The sequence below is a fragment of the Vulpes vulpes genome, chromosome 10 (genome assembly GCF_048418805.1).
Source record: "Vulpes vulpes isolate BD-2025 chromosome 10, VulVul3, whole genome shotgun sequence".
NCBI lineage: Eukaryota > Metazoa > Chordata > Mammalia > Carnivora > Canidae > Vulpes > Vulpes vulpes.
Window position 1 is genome coordinate 42,391,249 of NC_132789.1, and position 19,122 is coordinate 42,410,370.

At 53.5% G+C, this 19,122-nt stretch overlaps 1 long non-coding RNA gene across 11 annotated transcripts in view; it reads right to left on the reverse strand.

Annotated features, from left to right (window-relative positions):
- Positions 1-915: 915 nt before the first annotated feature.
- LOC112914652 (uncharacterized) overlaps positions 916-19,122 on the reverse strand; it is a 64,980-nt gene continuing 46,773 nt past the window's right edge. For 5 of the 11 annotated variants that reach the window (XR_011994772.1, XR_011994768.1, XR_011994767.1 and 2 more), the window contains 4 exons: positions 8,671-8,826; positions 6,759-6,998; positions 1,713-3,348; positions 916-1,607 (listed from right to left, as the gene is read on the reverse strand). This is a non-coding gene — a long non-coding RNA (uncharacterized lncRNA). Of the gene's footprint in view, positions 1,608-1,712; positions 3,381-6,758; positions 6,999-8,670; positions 8,827-11,747; positions 12,114-17,736; positions 17,967-19,122 lie in introns of those variants that run through there. The other 6 variants (XR_011994773.1, XR_011994771.1, XR_011994774.1 and 3 more) reach the window with 5 other exon arrangements.

Consider the following 19,122-nt stretch of genomic DNA (forward strand, 5'->3'; position numbering starts at 1 on the left):
ATTGCTTGCTCTCAAATAAATAAATCTTTAAAAAAAAAAAAAAAAGAGCTTACATTCTCTCGGGAAGGCACACAACAGAGGAAACGAATAGGTAAAAAGTCTAGTATTCCTGGGTGTCCTAAGTGCCGTAGATAAAACTAAAGAAAGAGCAGGGCGTTGCTCGCAGAGGAGGTAACATTTGAGTACAGACCTGAAGGGGATGGCGAAGGGAGCCGTGAGGAGGTCTGGGGCGAAAGCATTGCAGCAAAGGACATAGCACACGCAAAGGTCCTGAGGCAGGAACAAGGCTGGCAGATTTGGGGAGCAAGGAGGGTGGTGTGGTTGGAGGAAAGTGAAAGGGAAGAAACAGACCCTCACAGGTACGGAGATGGAGCATTGGGGCCCTGAGGCTGCAGTGATGACCTCGGCTCTCCTCCCCAGGAGATGGGAAGCAGCAAAGGTCCTGAGCATGCGAGCGACGGGCTAGGACTTGAGTGTCTGTTAACAGGATCAGTGTGGCTGCCACGCGGGGACCAGGCCACCGGGGAGCAGGGAGGATGCCAGTGCGCTGCCCTGTGCTGTGACAGTGGGTGCTGGGTGCGTTCTGCACGGGGAAAATGGCCCACCTGGCGCTGCTTCTGGGGCCAAACACACAAGTGTGCCCTGGCACACTTTCCGCACAGCGCACCTGGGAAGCAGGTCCTTCGTCCCCCTGGGAGAAAAGGACAGAAAAGGAAGCTCGGGTCCCGAAAGGCCACGCAGCTGGGGAGGGCGTCAAGGCAGCCTTATCCCACCCACGCCCGGGCTCCTCCCTGTCCACTTGCAGCCAGGAGGACGCAGCCCTCAAACGCCAGCTCACCCTGCTTTCGCTGTGCGGTCAAGCTCACGTGATACCTGTTGGTCTTACGTGCTTTTATTTTCACTCACACCGTTTGCAACTTTTAATCAGTTTTTTTATTTTATTTGACATTCCATTCAAAACCATCAGGGAAGGGAAGAGATGGCAAGGGGAGGGGGAGGCATTTGATGATGGCAAGAGAAGAGCGGAGGCCCTGGAATGATCCATGCACCACAGTCCTGGTCCAGGGCCCAGGAGCCCAGGGCAGACAGGGAAGCCCCCAACCCCACCCCCGACCCCGAACCCCGTCCCTGCACAGCCACCGGCCCATGCGGGGATCCACATCCCAGTGAGGTGGCCCAGGACTGAGCCGGGGACCTGGGCAGGGCGGTCTCGCCAGGGCAAGAGCAGAGTGGCCCCCAGTCAAATCCCAGGAACGTTCCAGAGATGGCAGAGGGACCGTCGAGACACAGACCACTGAGCGGGGGCACACGTGCCCTGAAGTCCAAGTCGGCAGCTGTCCCAGCAGGTGGCGAGGCTGCCCGCCAGCAGGTAGGAGGGCTGGGAGGGGCGCCACGAGGGGAAGGAGGAGGCGGCCCGGGTTCTCGCAGCCGCTGGGGTGAGGACTCACGTGCAGCGGGCAAGGCGACAGCTCGCGTTTAGAAAGCCGGGAGCCTCTGGGGCTCTGGGGCCGAGTCCACGTGGGAGAGGAACGTAGGGAGCCCCCCTTCAGAGGCTGAAGCGGGCTTCCGAGGCTCATCTGTCACCGCCACCGCAGCCTGGGCCAGCTCTGCAAGAGGGAGTTGCAAGAAGGGAAGGAAGGAGGAAAGGAAAGAAGGATGGAGACAGAAAAAGGGAGCTATGGCAGCCACATCCGAGAGTCCATCATGCTCACCTTGATACAGCCACGCCTGCAGGCGGAGGTAGATCCCAACACCCTCGCAGGTAGAGGTGCACCCCCAGAAATGCACCAGGCAATGGGCACAGCCCCAGAAGCACTCGCTAATGCACGTACGGGGCAGACTTAACAGATACAACATCCAGAGACGCCCAGAGGCCCTGGAGAGGATAGACATGCTGACAGTGATGCACACCTTGGTGCCAACAGAAGGGCGTGGAGCCACATCCATGGATACCGACAGAGGTGGGCAGGGATGCACCCGTGTGGACGCACCCGTGTGGACACACCAGGAGGCACACACACCGGGACAGAGATTGAAAGGACACCTGTGCATACAGGCAGAAATGCCTAGACACACGCGGGGCACCTGGATGGCTCAGTAGGTGAGCATCTGGCTTTGGCTCAGGACATGATCTCGGGGTCCCAGGATCGAGTCCCACAAAAGCCTGCTTCTCCCTCTGCCTGTGTCTCTGCCTCTCTGTGTGTCTTTCATGAATAAATAAATAAAATCTTAAAAAAAAAAAAAAAAAGAAATGCCTAGACACATGTACCTGGATACTGACAGATGTGTGCATGCAAGGAGTTCACCCCCACGCAGATGTGCAGGCACACACCCGGCTACGCGCACACGGACAGGTGTGCACGACTACACAGACATGCCTGTTCTTATATCGATATTGATGCACAGCCACACATTTACCAGAACACACGTTCCCAGAGGAGGTGAATGCACACGCGCAAGGGCACGCTCGAGGACATGCTCGGGCACGGCCAATGGCCAGGCACACGTACACAGCTGGGCGCTGTTCCGAGCTCAGGCCTGGGGCTCTCAGCACCCTCAGGCCAGCCAGCTTCAAGCCAGGTGCTCTCCTGACGCACCCCTGCCAGCCGCCCAGCCCTGCTTGGCTCCCTGGCACTTGGGCCCTCCCTCCCACCACCTCTAGTCTGCCCTTTGGCCCCGGGCCAGGCCCCGGGCTCCAGGATTGCAATTGCTCCAATTCTCCCAGGTGCCGACTCAGCCAAATTTCACACCCAGCTGTGGAGCCAGGCCAGTGGGGCTTGTTGCAGCGTGCATGGGGCATCGACGCGGGGGTGGCGGGAGGGAGCCAAGATGCTGCAGGGGCAGAGAGAAGAGCAACCCAGCCGCCATGCAGGCCTGCCTGGCGAGGCCGATGCCTCTACTACAAGTCATCCACCCTTGCTCCCCACCCCCGAAATGGGGCAACGTACCTGTCCCACCAACTGTGTCACCTAAGTGTACCTATCACCCCCCGGACAAAGGGCAGGTTTCGCCTCACCTTCTCTCGCCTCTTCCCTACGATGACCCGGGTCGGATGGCGCCTGTGTCATCCCGACCAGGTGGCGAGCTCAAAAGGGGAAGTCGATTCCTCCAGGGAGCAGCCAGGACGAGAACCCAGGGGCCGGTCGGTAAGGCTGCACCTGGGGAGCGGCCAGGCTCCCATTGCTTGCCCACAACAGACATCAGTAATCGATCACAGTCTCTTCTGGGGAATCCAGACTTGGCTTGGAAATCCCTTTCGATGCGCCGCTGCAGGCCGACATTCAAAACTGGCCAGAGCTGGCAGCCGGGAGGAGACTCGCTGCCATGCCGTCGCCACCTCTGATTCATCTAATTCGGGGGGCAGAAGGGGTGACTGGATGCTTCGGGAGAACACAGGCAATGTGCCTATCAGAGGAATTTCCCTACTGTTTCCAAAGGCTCCTGACTTCTCAGCCACCCCCTCCCTGCCCCCGGGGTCTTACTACACTGGGCCGGAGGTTTAGGGACAGGTCACTGCCGTTGCTCTATTTCACAGAGGGGGGACGCTGAAGTTCCGCCAAGGTCATCCAGGGTCACACAGCGAAGAGCCGCCGTGGGCCTGGGGTTCGAGCATCGACTCCCATCTCAGTGCTTTGACCATCCTGGTCAGACAGGCCAGGCCAGAGTGTGCGGGCCTGGGGGGGGGGGGGGCGGGCAGGGATGGAGGGCGGCAAGAGGGGCCAGTCTCCTCCCAGCAGAAAGGAATCGACCCTACAACTAATTGGTTCAGAGTGCTTCTTTTGACCCTAATTAGCTATTTGTCATGTCTCCATTTGCATACCAGAAAAGATGCAAATTTGCATATTTGTAAATGAGGCTGAGCCTGGATGTGGGTTCTGGAAGCGCTTGGCGGTTGCTGGCAGGCAGGGAGGCAGCTGGCTCTTGCCACTAAGCATGGGCCGTGGAACGAGGAGATTTGGAAGACAGCTCCTTGGCTTGGGGCTGCAAGGTGCTCTCAGAGGAGGTCAGACAGGATGGCCCGCCTCGCTCCCGCCCTGGGGCTACGCGGTGGGCAGAGGGAATGGGTGAGCCTAACACTGCTATTTTGATTAGATGAAACAAGGAGGGGGGAATATAAAGTAATTTCAGGACGCTCTGTGCTGGGAAGCCTTCTGTTCCCGTCCTTGGATAGAATCTGTAACACTTGCAAGGGGCGGGGGGACGTCTCCCTCCACCTCCCTAGAGAGGATGAGGTTCAGGAGGGAACGGAGGTCAGGGGGAATGACACCCTCTCTCCAACACACACACACACACACACACACACGCGTGCATGCACACACACGCTCTCCCAGACGCTCACATGCACACGTACACTTGTACACACATCGACAATTCACTTGCACGTACACACACACACACACACACACCACGCACACAAGTCTCTACCCCCCAGAAGTACCCCTACACACAACGCCCCAGACCCACAGAGATACACGCGCAACTCTAACGGGAGAGGCACATTCACACATGCAGACATTCCCAGACTTCCCGCCACATACACATTCACGCCCTTACACATACAGACACACACTCAAACACTTGAACATAGATGTAGGCATACAGACTCACTTAAGCTGTGTGTAAATATTTACATACACACACACACACACAAGACATACACGAGAACATCCTCGCTAAGGACCAAATTCCCTGGCAAATTCTGGAAATCCTGAGCCCTTTGCCAGAGTTTCTGGTGCCTCCGCGGGAGGAGAGAAAAGGAGCTAGGTAGCCATCCTTCCTAGAAAGGGAGCAGGTGTGTCGCAGGGAACTGGACCCCAAGCAGGGACTGGTTCTCCGAAAAGCAAGGACTAGCAAATGCCCCGGTGCCTTCTGGGTTTTTGTCTGGGGCTGGAAGGGGGTCTGGGTGGAGCTGAGCAAGCAGGAGAGCATGGTAGGGGGGTCGGGGGACCCATGATACCTCATTGGGGCCTGCCATGCATTGAGCGGGAAAGCAGCACGCTTCCTCCGACTTCCACGTCGACCTCAGCGGCCGGTGTGGACCGAGGTGCCACAAGCTGCTGCATCTTCAGGCGTGTGGGCACCAAGATGCCAAGCTCAAAGGGAGCTTCCCAGGCCCATAAGGCTTCCCATGATCTGGGCCCCGGGGACCTAGAAGCCCGAGGTCAGGGACCCAGTGCTTCCACCACCTTTCTCCCCACCCCCCCACCGGCATCTCCTCCCCAGGGCTTGCACCCCAAAAGGCAAGCTAAATAGCTCCATATTTGTAAATTAAATATAGCTGTACTCCAGCTTTCCAAAGAGCTGGGAAGGAGAGAAGGAGAAAGAAAAAGAGAGAGAGGAAGAGAAGAAAAGCTGCCGCCCTCAGGAAAGTCTGGCTGGTACAGATTGCCTGAGTCATGAATATTCATCTGGCGAATGAGGAGAGCGGGAGTCTGCATAACAGCTCCACCCACCCAACTGAAAGAAATGTCACCGCCTTTGCCAATAAAGTGCCAAAGGAAGCCGGTGGAGGCTGCCAGCCAGACGGTGCCAAACTGCTGACTTCCACTCCCAGGCGTGGAGAAAGCACATTGTTTCCGGCCCGAGGAGCTGCCACTCGGGGCTGGGGGAACGGAGCTGGCTGCTCGGAGAGAAGAGAAGTCACACCCGCCACCCACGGGAAGCCTGGTGGGCAGCGCGCCGGGGGCCCCAGCCCCCACCAGCACCCCTCCGAAGAGGGGCTCACCCCGCCCCCCCCCCCCCGCCCTGCTCCCACGCTTCGCACTGCCTTGGAGGAGTCTCCAGAGGGGCTTTGCGACTCCTAGGCGGTGACCAGAGACCAGAGGCTGGGGGAGGGCATGCGGGGGGGGGGGGGGTGATGCAGGGGCCCAGAGGTCCACGGTCACCTTGGCCCCCATTTAGCAGAAGGGGACACCCCCACCCCACATGCAGGTGACTCCTCTCTCTGGGTCAATCCCACTGGCTCTCACTCCAGGAGGTCTGCTCTGACCTCTTTCTCTGCGACAGAGTCGGGCTCCCCGTGCCACCCACCCTCCCAGTCCTGACAGCCTGCCTTGATGCCAGCCTGTCCTGCCCATAGCTCTTTCCTCCGCCCGGCTCTGAGCTCTGGGGGCAGGGGCTGCGGTTGGCTGATTGGCCAACGGACTCAGACAGGGCACCTTGAGCCATTGGGCAAACAGAAGCATCTCCTTCCATCCACTCCCATCGCCAGGCCTTCTCCACGGCCTTGAACGTGCTTGTCAGGTCCCCAGGGGGTCAGGCGTCCTGTCCCAGCAGCTCAGTCTGGGCGTCCCGTCCCCAGGCCCTGCCCCCCACGAAGAGAGCAGAGGGTTTCAGCGCCCCCCCGGCACCCCATCCTCATGGTGCACCCACGAGGGTGGGTGCCCACCTGCCCACCGGTCCCCCACAGCTGGCTCCCTCTGGTAATTACCTACGTGAATGGGATAAGCAGAGCCAGGGAGAAGACGTTCTCTTAGTACAGAAACCCAATTAGGGCTGTGGGCGTCTCCAGCTGCTGCTCTGGTTATGTAAAGTTTGGGATGTGTAGTTGGGACTTAATGAGGATATTTATGTGTTCACATCTTACCTTCCCAGACTGCTCATTTCAAGCATCCCAAGTACTCTTGGGCCGAGGACGTAGCAATACAAGCCGGGGGACAGGCTCCAAGGGAGCAGCACCACCTCTGGGTAGCCGCACAGCCCCTCTCTCAGGATTCATGGACCCTCTCTCCGCCCCAGAAATCAAGGATGACACCCACCTGGAGCCTGGCTCCCTTCTGCAGCATCTTCAGCAAGTCCACCCTCTGCTCGAGGCCTCCTCCGGGGACGGAAACTCCTTTATTGCCTCCTTCATGGTTAGAATATCAGCAATCGGTGCACAGTTCTTCCTCGAACGGAGCCAGACTCTGCCTCTTGGCGACATCCCTGAACCGGCCCAGGCGTCGTCCCTGGGACCGCGTGGACATGTCGCCCTCTCTGTCCCAGGTCAGCCACCAGTCCTGCGGAAGGGAAATGGGTGCTGAATTTAAAATGTTGCTGTGGTCAAATAAGTTTGGGAAGATTCTATATCAGTTTCTTTGTTGCAGGACTTCTCTGAGCCTTTCCTGTGCTCACACTTAAACTGAGCTGAGAAGGTGCTTCATTTCAGGCATCTATTTGCTCACAGAAGCCTTTTCTGTAGAGCGACCTCAAGAAACCAGGGTCCTAAAGAGCACATTTTAGGAAACACTGCTTCCAGCATGTTAAAAGTAAATATCTAATTCCTTGGCCTGAGCTCCTTCAACATTTCTCCTCCATTGGTCCTGATGCCTGGGCCTGTCCCCTCTCTGGTCCTCTGCTGTAAGTGAAGCTCTGCCGTATGCCTCTGTTTCTCCATTGCTCCAGACAAGGTCTGACCACCAATTGTCTGTCCAGAAGAGTCTTTACCTTCACTGTCCAAGACCCCATTTCCTCCATTTTTGATGTGGTCAAAACACCATCAGGAGGATGGGCAGCTGAATCCCACTGAGCATCTCCTCTGAAAGTCCCCCCAACAAGCCACAACTGAGCCTCAGCTCCTCATTCTGCTCTCAGACCCTGCTTTTGGAGCCCACAGGTAGACGCCCAGAGGTGTTTTGGAGCCTACAGGTAGACGCCCAACCAGGTGTTCCAGACAATGGGTCCCTGCTATGCCTTCCCTGCACAACAAGATGGTGGGCCATGGCGAGCCCCCAAAGTATCGGAGCACCAACCAGGGATTCACACACAGTCGAGGCTGTTGCACAGTATCATGCAAAGCATACATTTGTTCTAGCATCCAGTCCCCGCAGAGTCACAGAGGGAGCACTCCAATCATCCTGAGCTCCAGACCTGGGAGTCTTTTGGGGCCAAGGCCATAGTCCATACCTGTATGAGGGAGCCCTGGCTCTACCTTTAATCACTCCCTCCATGCCTGCCTTCTCATCATCCTTCAAGTATGTGGTCAAGCCCAGGCATGGAAAAGAGGCTCATCTCCCTGGCCCAGTCCAGTAGATTCGAGGGGTTCCCTGGAGTGGCTACTGAGAAAAAGGCATCGAAGCTTCCCTGGGTTCTGTAGAATGGTTAGCGATGCGAACTAGTGTTGGAGAGTGGGCAGCGTGGCACCCAGGCCTGTTAATACCATCCCCAACCAAGCTCAGTCCCTTTTCCTCCAAACTACTCCCCCAAGCTACAACACTCCTTTCTCCCAGAACAAACACCCCAACTCCCACACATGCCCATGCGTGGCCTCATTCCCCCACCCAAACTGCTCCCTCCAAGGTCACCAACAGACTCTCATTTGTCAAGTCCTGTACCCTCTCCCTGGTGTCAATGCCTTTGCAGCATTAGATATGGTTGACCTTTCTCTGGAAATTCACCCCCACCCCATGGAATTCCGAGACCATCTATGCCCCTGGTGGCTCTTCGCCTTCCTGACCATTCATGCTGTTCTTCTTCCATCTCATAAATGTGGCCACATTCCAGGGCCCAATCTCCAGCCTTCTCCTGCTCCTCCTGCCCATGCATTCCCTCCCTGTGAGATCTCATCCACAGCTTGGTCTTTGGGAGAAGCCCCCTGTGCCCCTCACGTGCGCCCCTAGGATCAGCCTCCTAAGAGGCAGCCCTGTGGCCTACAGGCGGCCGACACAAGCCAAAGCTCTGAAAACCCAGTACCTCCTCTCTCCTCCAGAATCAGCTCTCATTCTGGGTTTTCCACAATGCATAATCCTCCCAGGCTCCAGGATCAAATTCTTTCTTGGCTTGGCATCTTGACTCTTGATCTGCATCCATTAAACCACCATGTGCCGAGTCCTCTTATTTAATATTTACCTAATTTCCAAAATAAAAATAGCTGTATTATTTTTTTCTGACTGAAGCACCTCATATATCTGCTGCTCGTCAGTAGATAAAAAAAAAATCAAACCAATACTTAAAAGTATGAAAAGAAAGTGAAAATCACTCAAAATCCTACCACCCAGATATAACCATTCCAGCATTTTGGTGAACAGCCTTCCAGACATATCTCTATGCATATATACACACAGAGATCTATGTATATAATTTATAGACGAGGGATTGTATTATACATACTGTTCTCACTGACACCTGCTTTTCTCTCTCAACAATATGTCATAGACATCTTTCTATGTCAATAAATAGAGTTCTACAAAATTATTTTAATTACTTCATAGTATTCCATTGTATGTATGTATCATATTTTATTTAGCTGGGTCTCTATTGATCCTTTAGAATGTTGTCAAGATTTTACTCTCATAAACAATACTGTGGTAAATATCCATGTGCATATCTCTTTGCTTAATTCTGCAATTATCTCCTTAGGATGAAAATCCTACAGACGAAATTGCTGCAATAAGAGGATGCTATTTCCAATTGTGCTGCTCTGCCCTTTTGCAAACGTACAACAATGCACTTCCCATCCACAGTGCCCCAGCACGTCTGCCCACACCCTCTCCAGCCCCGGGTTTCAATGTTTGCTGTTTGTCGTCTCAAATCAACAGACAGCAAAAGACACATATTTTTACTGTCATTGTTTAAATTATTAGTGAACGTAAATGAGTATCTGTTCATGGTTTCTTTCTGGTCATTTGTCATGATTTTCTTTGTGAATTGCCTGTTCGTGTCTTTTGCCCATTTTTCTAACGCACTATTTATCTTTTTCTCAATGAGTGGTAAGGGTTCTTTGCACATTTGAGACCACATTAAATAATTATCTTTCGTATACGCTTTCCCTTTCTTCCTTTTCTTTTAATGGTCTTTCAGGTACTTAAATTTTTAATCTCCATATATTCAAATGTATCAATCTTTTCTTATGATTTCTGGATATCCCATCATGCTTAGAAGGAACATCCCCACCTTAAGATGACCAAAATAGTCATTCATATGTATTCATTCATATTCATAAAGACTCCATCGTCTTCATGGTTGGTCTTATTGGAGTAAAACAGAAAACCAGCTTGCGCTGTAATGGCTGGCCCATGCCAACACCATTGATAAAACAGCCATATTCTCCCAACATGATAGAAATGCCATTTTGTCATACACAAAATTCCCTTAAATAGTTGGATCCTTTCCAGACTCTCTATTCTGTCCCAATGATCTATTCTTACATAAGAAGTTTTAATTATTGTCCCTTGGGATGCCTGGGTGGCTCAGCAGTTGGGCAGTTGCCTTTGGCTCAGGTCATGATCCCAGGATCTGGGATCGAGTCCCACATCGGGCTTCCTGCATGGAGCCTGCTTCTCCCTTTGCCTGTGGCTCTACCTCTCTCTCTCTCTCTCTCTCTCTCTCTCTGCATCTCTCATGAATGAATAAATAAATCTTTGAAAAAAATTATTGTCCCTTTGTAAAACATTTTCATATCTGAGAGAATACATATTCATCATTTTTCTTTTTCAAGAATTTCCCTAACTACTCTACTTTTTTACTCTTCTGGGTTAGCTTTATAGTAATTTTTGTCAAATTAAAAAACTCTTATTGAGGTATCGATTGGATTATCTTAATTTTGCACATTCCCTTAAGGAGCACAGACAGACTTACAGCATTAAATCTTTTCACCCAAGAACTAGGGATATTTATCCAAGTCTCTTTTCTATCCCTCAGGAGGGTTTTCCGGTTTTCTTCATGCAAATTCTACATGTTTCCCAAAAAGTTTATTTCTAGGCATTTTGTGTTATTATTTTCTTCTTGATGGTGTGGGTGAGGCCTTTTATTTTACCTTCTAGGCAGTCATTTTATAAATAGAAAAGCTATTCATTTTTGTATATTGTTTTGTTACTGGCCGTTTTACTAAAATTTATGTTTTCCGACTGTTTTCAAGAAATGGTCTTGGGTCTTCCAGATAAATAACCATCTCATCTGCAAACTATGATTATTTGCTCTCCTCTTCCAAAATGTATCCTTTTTATTTCTTGTCTAATTATAATGCCTAGCACTTTAGGAAAAGTGTTTTTAAAAATACTGATAACAACAGCTGCCATGGTCTAGCTTCTAACTTTAATAAGAATATATCTAGGGTTTCATCAACCTAATGTCTCCTGAGTATCTTGTCTACTCCTGTGACCACTGTTCTGGTCCAGCCCCTATTAAATTGTCATCTGTGTCATCACAAACAGGATGAACCAGGGTACAGGCTTTGAAGTCAGATGACCCTGTGTTCTGGTTCCGACTGTCATTTAGCAACCATACAATTTTGTCAAGTTATTCAAGATTATTGAAACTCAAAAAAGGTGGGGTGGGGGGGCGAGTCTTGTAAGGACTAGGCGAGGTAATCCACACACTATGGGCAGTATCGTAAATGATGATTTTTAGGTCTTAGCCCCCTCAACTCCTCCTTCCAGTCCCATCGATACCCACTCTTAGGTTGACTCTTAGGTTGACCGTCCCCAATACCACTGGGCTCACAGCACTCTACCAAGCCCTCCCCTGCTCACAAGTCTTCAATTATCCCCCACTGCCTACAGAATGAAGGCCCAAATTCTAAACCTGTGTCTGAGATCTTCCACTCTTCAACTCCAAACTTTCTCCCAGCCTTACTTCCCATAGCCCCCTGCCACCCCCACCCAACACACACTCCCATCCCTTTGCTCCAGCCTAGAAGTCCTCCTCACTGGTGGCTGCCTCATACCAGGTAGGTCCTCACTTTCCACCCAGATCCCTAATACAGATTTTAGTCACAAGGAATGCAAAATTAAAATCTCAATGGGTTTAATAAAGTGGAGTTGGCAGCTCACTTAATAGAATAGTAGAGATTCAACAGGCGTCAGGCACAGTTTGATCAGGGCTGGGACAACATTTTTCTGTGATGTTTCAGGCTCTTCCCACCTCCATATGTTTACAGTCGTCTCCGGTTGTGTTCCCAGTCACCAGATGCCTGCCAGAAATTAAATCCACAAGCTACCTCATCCAAACCCAGATAGAGAGATTGGATGTCTTTCTCTAGTCATCTAACAAAAATTCTGGCCTTCACCTCACTGGGCCAATCTAAACCAATCCCTGTGACTGGGGAAATGTGTGTGTTGATTGCTTTAGAACCAACCCATGTGCCAAAAATGGGTCTGGGGGAGAAAAGTTATCTTGAATGCCAATCAGGACTCCTCTCCAGAGCCGTACACACCACTGGAGATGGGTCAGGTGCTGACAACCTCAATTGCACTACAACCCCTTCTGAGTCACTCTCCTGGCATTCAGGCTTCCTTGAAGGCCTAAGTCAAGCCCCCAGAGTTCTGATAATGTGCCCGCTCCCTTTTAGCTCCCAGAGTCCTAACTCTCAGCTCAACACATGGTTAGCACCGCCGTGTAGAACTTATTTATATAATCATCTGTCTATTCTTCTTAATTAGTAATCACAGAATTGGTTAATAAACTGTACAAAACACTCTATACAAGGTAGGCCCTTTGAATTTTTTTTTTTTTTTTTTTTAGGATAGTCACACAGAGAGAGAGAGAGAGAGAGAGGCAGAGACATAGGCAGAGGGAGAAGCAGGCTCCATGCACCGGGAGCCTGATGTGGGATTCGATCCCGGGTCTCCAAGATCGCGCCCTGGGCCAAAGGCAGGCGCCAAACCGCTGCGCCACCCAGGGATCCCAAGGTAGGCCCTTTGATCTCCACAACAATCCTCTGAGCCTCATAGAGGTTAAGTGACTTGCCCTATGTCACACAGCCAGAGATGATGTTGCCCCAAATGCCACTGCAGTAAGCTCATGAGCTCGCTCTCTCTCTCGTACACGTACACACACCCCACGCTCCCTCCTCCAACCGCCATCCCAGGCCTGACCCCAAGGTGCAGAAACCCCCGTGGCATCACCTCCTTCTTCCCACTTCACTTCAATCTCTAGAGCTCTCAGACTTGCTCCAAAAAAGTATAGAGAAAGTTTTCTTGCCAGACAGCAGTTTCTAAGATTTGTGTGACAAGGCCGGGTACAATTCAAATGACTCTGGGTGATTTAATCTGCTTGGGGCTGGGGTGGTAAATCAGTGCGGCCCGGGCTGCCACAGCCGCCCCAGAAACCCACGAGCCGAGCTGCTGGTAGGCGTTTATCTGCAGATCTGCAGGTGAGGGCCCTGGAAGCTGAACCGTGGCCCGGGGAGTTCCCCTCCGCTGCACTCAGAATACATTTGGAGGGTCTACAGCCCACGGCCTCTCCCGCCTGCATGTTCCATGGGAAGAGAGCTCTCCCAAGGCTGCAACCCTGATTCCCCCTCCCACCCCCACCCCCAGTGTCAGAGCAGCACCCCCACCCCATCCCCAGTCCACACTGGACTTCTCAGGGAAGGAGACTGGCGTCCGTCGGGCTCCCACTGAAACTGCCGCCTCGCTGCCAGGTCCCTGCGCACCCACACACACCCATTACCTCATTTCATCTCCACAACAACTTAATGAAGGAGGCATGTCCGTCCTCAGTTTACAGGTGACTTAATTGAGGTTCAGAGCGATTAAATAACTCGCCCAGGGTTATTACACAGCGAGCAGCGGGGGGCAGAGCCAAGATTCAAATCCAGACTCAGAAGGCTCCAAAATTCCCATCCTGTTGAGCCCACCCCTCCATGGGGGCCAGGGGCAGCTTCCGCCCGAGCCGTGTCACTTGAGAAAAGAGAGGAAACAGTCCCTGGCTGAAGGGGAGGTATTGCTCGGAGGGAATGAAGCAATAGTTTTTCCCATACAGGAGGATGTCTAAGGAGAAAGTCGCACTTATGAGGCTCCTACTGTATGCCGAGCAGGTGCCATGTGCCAGGTGCTTAACATCCAGCATCCTTGCCGTGAGTCCGTAAGCAGCGGGATGTTGGTAAATGTTTACAAGGAGCAGACTGGAAGGAAGGAAGAGGCTGGATTTGTAGCATTGGCCCATCCCTGGGGTGTACAGGTCCCCACCGCGGTCACCCTCAAGCCGCCTGGGGGATGTTACAGGCCACAGGCTCGGGAAGCAAGGCCCTCGTGGGTTCCGGGGCCGACAGGAACCCACTCCCACTCCTGCTGCTATAAGACAGGGTTTATTAAACCCACTCAACAGGGTACCTGGGTGGCTCAGTGGTTGAGCATCTGTCTTTGGCTCAGGTCATGGTCCCAGGGTCCTGGGATCAAGTCCCACATTGGGCAACCTGCATGGAGCCTGCTTCTCCCTCTGCCTTTGTCTCTGTCTCTCTCTCTCTGTCTCTTATGAATAAATAAATAAAATCTTTAAAAAAAAAAAACACACTCAACAGATGAGACCCCACTAAAAGGCACTCGGAACCCATATCCACTGCCTTACAACTTGCTAAATCCACGTTCTGCCCACAGCCTCAAGTTCCCCCAGGCAGAGACAACACGGGGAGCCAGGACCACCGGTCTCTACTCCCCGCAGGTGGACAGACCCCCGCAAGGTCTCGAAGGGCAGAAGAAGACCAGGGAGCCCCAGTCCAGCAGGCCGAGGATCCGCACAAGGAAGAACTTTCTGGGCCGTGCACCTCGAAGGCAGCATCCGCGCAGGGCACGCAGTGAACGCTCATTCAGTAAAGAATGAATGAAGGAACGAGAGTGAATGAGTGATCAAATGAATGATGGAGCCATTAGGCTGACTTCGAACTCGCCAAATCCAAGACGAAATTCACCTTCTTTCCCCAGAAACCCATCCCACCCCAGGGTTTCTCATCTCGGTGAGACCCACCAGCCCAGACGCCCGGGGCCCTGACCCTCCTTCCCTGCTCCTCACAGGCAAGCAATCAACAAACTGCATCCCCTTCCCATCCTGGTGCCTCCTGACCAGAGGCACCAGCCACCTACCGTCACCCTCTCCCCCCGCGCGGACCTGCCGCACCCTACTGCCCCTCCGCCTCGCCCCCAGGCTCATACCCACTCCAACCCCTTCTGCCAAACGCGTCATCCACGCTGCCCACCTGACCTGTCAAAGCTGCCCCTCTGAGCTCACGTCCCTCGCCTCCCTTCCAGGGCTCCCCACTACCCAGAGGATGGACGGGGAGCGCTTGGTCCTCCAAGATCTGGCCTCACCTCCCTCTCCCGTTTGATCCCTCACCTCTTTGCTGCATGTTGGTGCTAATTCTGGAACACCACCAGACTTCTCGGTGTCCTCTACACGGCGTCCAGGCCTTGCTCACCCCACACCCCCACCCGCCCCCACCTCCCTTCCCTTCATCCCGAAAACTTCTTTAAGACTGAACTAAGATGATCCACAAGGTGATTCCTGGGGGCCTTTGAGACTAATATCTCGTGACGGTTCTAATGCCAAGTCCTCACAGTTTACGCCTTCTGGATTTTACAGTCCCCCTCTCCCTTCATGGGACCCTAAAAGGGTGCTTAGGGGCTTTCCAGCTCCAGTGCATCATTTTATGGAAAGAAAATCGAAGGCCCAGAGAGGGAAAGGGATTTGCCCCAGATCACCCAGGAGGCCAGCAGAGGCAGAGCCAGGACAAGAACCAGGCACCTGCATCACAGCCCAGGGCTCCCTCTCGGCATCACACTCCCCACCCTGATCCCCTGATTCCAACCCAACCACCCTGACTACCCCACCCCGACTCACCTCCTCACACCCAAGCTACGTTAGCACCGTCCCTGTCTTTGCTCACGTGACAACGAGGCCATTCCATCACCTCCATTCAGCTCCCAGGGTGTCGCACCTCCAGGCAGCCCATCCTGGTTAGCACGTCAAACCCACCCACGCCCCACACCCTCCCCCAAACCCCCTGCATTGGCCAGAACCCAGCAGCGAGGGTTTGGTTCGCTCCCAGCGGTCAGTGTGCTCCTCTGTCTCGCCAGGTAGGACCCCCACTCTTCGGGGCTGGCCAGTGCCTCGTCTTTCTCCTCCTCCTCCTCCAACCTCCAGCTCCCTGCCTAACTGCTCGGGGTAACAACATGGTATCTGGGGTCTCGGGTCTCGCATGCAGGGTCAGATCCCAGTTCTGTACCTGCCTGACCGCTGCTCTGAATCCATCTGTCCCTCCACCTTCCTTATCTATAAAATGGGTCCTACCTCCCGGGGTCACCCTGAAACTGAATGATGTCACCCATGGTGGAGGCCCCGAACTCAGTGGGTCCTTGATACATGACAGCGCCCTTCCCCACCGCCTTTCTCGCGGACTCCCCAAGACACTCGGAGGAAAAAAGAAGAAAAAAGCTCCCCTGGGCTGGGAGGTGGGCAGACTCGTGGACATTTTCTCTCGCTCCCGTTTGCAACAGGCTATGAGCAGCCTGTGTGCAGAAACGCGGGGCGTATCCAACCCCCTTCCCCACCCCCAACAATCTGCTTTAACCTTCCTATCTCAAATGCCTTGTTTATTTTAATATCACCCGTTTCACTTTTCTGTTCATGCAAAAAAAAATTTTTTTTTATAAAAACAGATTTAAAAGGGAAAAGAAGTATTTAATGAGTAAAACTGTCTGCAGCCCTGTTTCTTTCTCAGGAAAAAGTGGCTGTGATTCTGGCATGAGAGAGGGAAGCTCAACAGCTTCACTTCACTGCAGCTGCCAGAAGAAGTGCATTTCAGAGTGGAACAGAACCTCCAAATTAAACAGTATGTCTCCCAGCCAGGCGCTTCCTGTGCCGAATTCAGCTTGGCAGGTGACACCCCAGCTCGAGCAGGGATCCAGCCCCGACATGAGCAACTTGCAAGGCTCTCTGCTCCTGCCCACCTTCCAGCGTGGAAGGACCTGGCCCACCAGGCCCGGGCAAAGCACTGACCTGCAGGATAAGGCTCTGAGAGGGGAAGGAGAGAGCTGGAGAGGCAGTGACTACACCTGGCCGGTGGCCAAGGGAACCCGGACTCCCACCCACCCACCCAGCCACCCAGGGCCTGAACATCCAGGGACCAGTGCTTTCCTCTCCCCAGATGAGGCTAGTTGAGCAGAAAGATCAGATCCAGGACTTGCTGCTCAAATGAAAGTTCAGAAAATCTGCTGCTATCTTCCCATCTTCAGGGTTGTCATTTTGGATGGCTGCTCCGGATGGAGTGCAAGGGTCCAACCCCAGAGGGCACTGCCCCTCCCCAACACTCCCCTAAAAGATGAAGAACCTGACCTTCAAGTACGTACAGCAGAGACTGCCCAGGGGGCAAAAGCTGGCTGGGCCCAGATGGTGGTCCCCCTCCCTTGCCCCAAACCCATACCTTTATTAATGTAGCCTCGTGACTCATACTGAGCTTACTGTCCCTTGAACTCTTAAATAAATCCCTTTCTCATATTGTCTAGTAGTCAGGATGGGCCCCAGCATCCACCTTATCACTCCACACTGTTGAGATCTTTCAGGATCCTGATTTTGCTATCCAGCTTTGCTCTGTCCTTCTTCTCTGTTCCATCACCTCCGGGTGTTACAGGCCAACACCCTTTATATCTCCTTTTGGGTCCCTGGCATATACTGGTCAGAAAAGGGTAGAAAGCAGAGCCCCACAGCTGCCTCTAAAGACCCACAGGAACATTCGGAGGCTGCCATTCAGCCAGAGGGGAGCCCCCTCCAGGCCCCCCACGGCCATCCGTCAGGTCCTCGAGAGCCGTAGAGACCCCAGCTGGTGTCTCAGGAGGCGGTGTGAAATGACAGGAATTTCCAGGCTTGAATCCCAGCCCCATCAGTTTTGGGAAAGTCATCTGACCTCCCGGGCCCTCCATGCCTCGTCTGTAACACGGGGACGGTCACCTCCAGGGCCCAACAGGTGAAGAGCAGGATCGTGTGTGACATAACCCGGCTCACGACAGTGCTTGAAGAATAACACCCGAGCCCATTTTCCTCACCCACCTCATGGGGCTGTCGAGAATCCGAAAGATTTGCCAGCTCCTGGTGACCCATGCTGGCTCTAAGGACCGCTGCCTTCTCCTCCGTAGGTATCACCGGCGTCACCCTCCAAACCAGGCCCGAACCCGAAACCGAGGTCAGCCGAAGCCCTGGGTCTCTTTGATGTGAACTCCTGTCAAGGCAGTCTTCCCTTCCCAGATCTGTGCACTTGTTTGTGGAGTTTATTGGGGTTTCTTTTTAAAGATTTATTTATTAATTTGAGAAAAAGAGAGAGAGAGAGAAAAAAAAAAAAATCTCCAGCACACTCCCTGCTGAGCACGGAGCCCAGTGCGGGGCTCGATCCCACAACCCTGAGATCATGACCTGAGCTGAAATCAAGAGTCAGGTGCTCACCTGACGGAGCCACCCAGGTGCCCCTGTGCAACTGTTTCCATAAAACAGTAACAGTATTAATAACCGCTTAATCCTTCCAATCCCACTATGAAATAAAAAGTATCTCCGTCTTACCTCCGAGGAAACTAAGGTGCAGAGAGGCTAAGTGACCTTTCCAAGGTCACACAGCTGGAGAGTGTGAGCGAAGCACAGCTCGGACTCCGAACACCGCGCTCTCAATACTACACAATAGTTCCTAAATGCCAGTCTAAAGGGGGGAGACTTTGTCCCTGGCCCTCTCCCACTTGTCTTTTCTGGCCTCGGCCCTGCGTTCACTTGGTTGAGCACCTTTGGGTCCTGATGGTGTCTGCACAGCGGTGGCCGCGCCTCACCCCCACCTCCCGGCAGCTCTGTGCCCACCACCGTCACATAAAAAAAAGGACTGAGGCACCAAGCCCATTGCTCCCTGAAGACTGGGACCAGTGGGGTCCTCATCTTGGCCCCCCGGGGCTAATCTCCACCTGTGCATCCTAAGCTCCAGACTCGCCCACAGCCTAAGCATGGGACCCCCTTGGTCCCCCTTCCCCAGCCTTTCACAGGACCCAGCCACCTACTGCCTGGCCCTGACACCTCTGAACTGACCACTGCCTCCTGAACTCCCAATGGCCAGGATCCCCACCTGCCCAAGGGGTACCCGAAGGCCCCTCCTCACAGCTGCGTGTCCAGATGCCAAGTCCAACCACCCAGCACAGCTATCCTCCGGCCTTCACTACCTGCTCCCCACTCTGCCGACCCCCAGCCCCGGGGGCAGACTGGCTGCAAGGTGAGGGCATTCCCTAAGTTTGGGGCCCTGTCTGCCCACGGGAAAAAGAGGAAACGGACCCAGGAAGCTGGCAGGGCTGGGGCTGAGGCCCATGGCCACCGAGGGGGCAGCCAGTCAGGAAAAGCCCCTGGAGGTTCCAGGGGAGCCATCATGGAGTGTTGGCAGACCCCTGACGATGCCAGAACCCGAAGGCT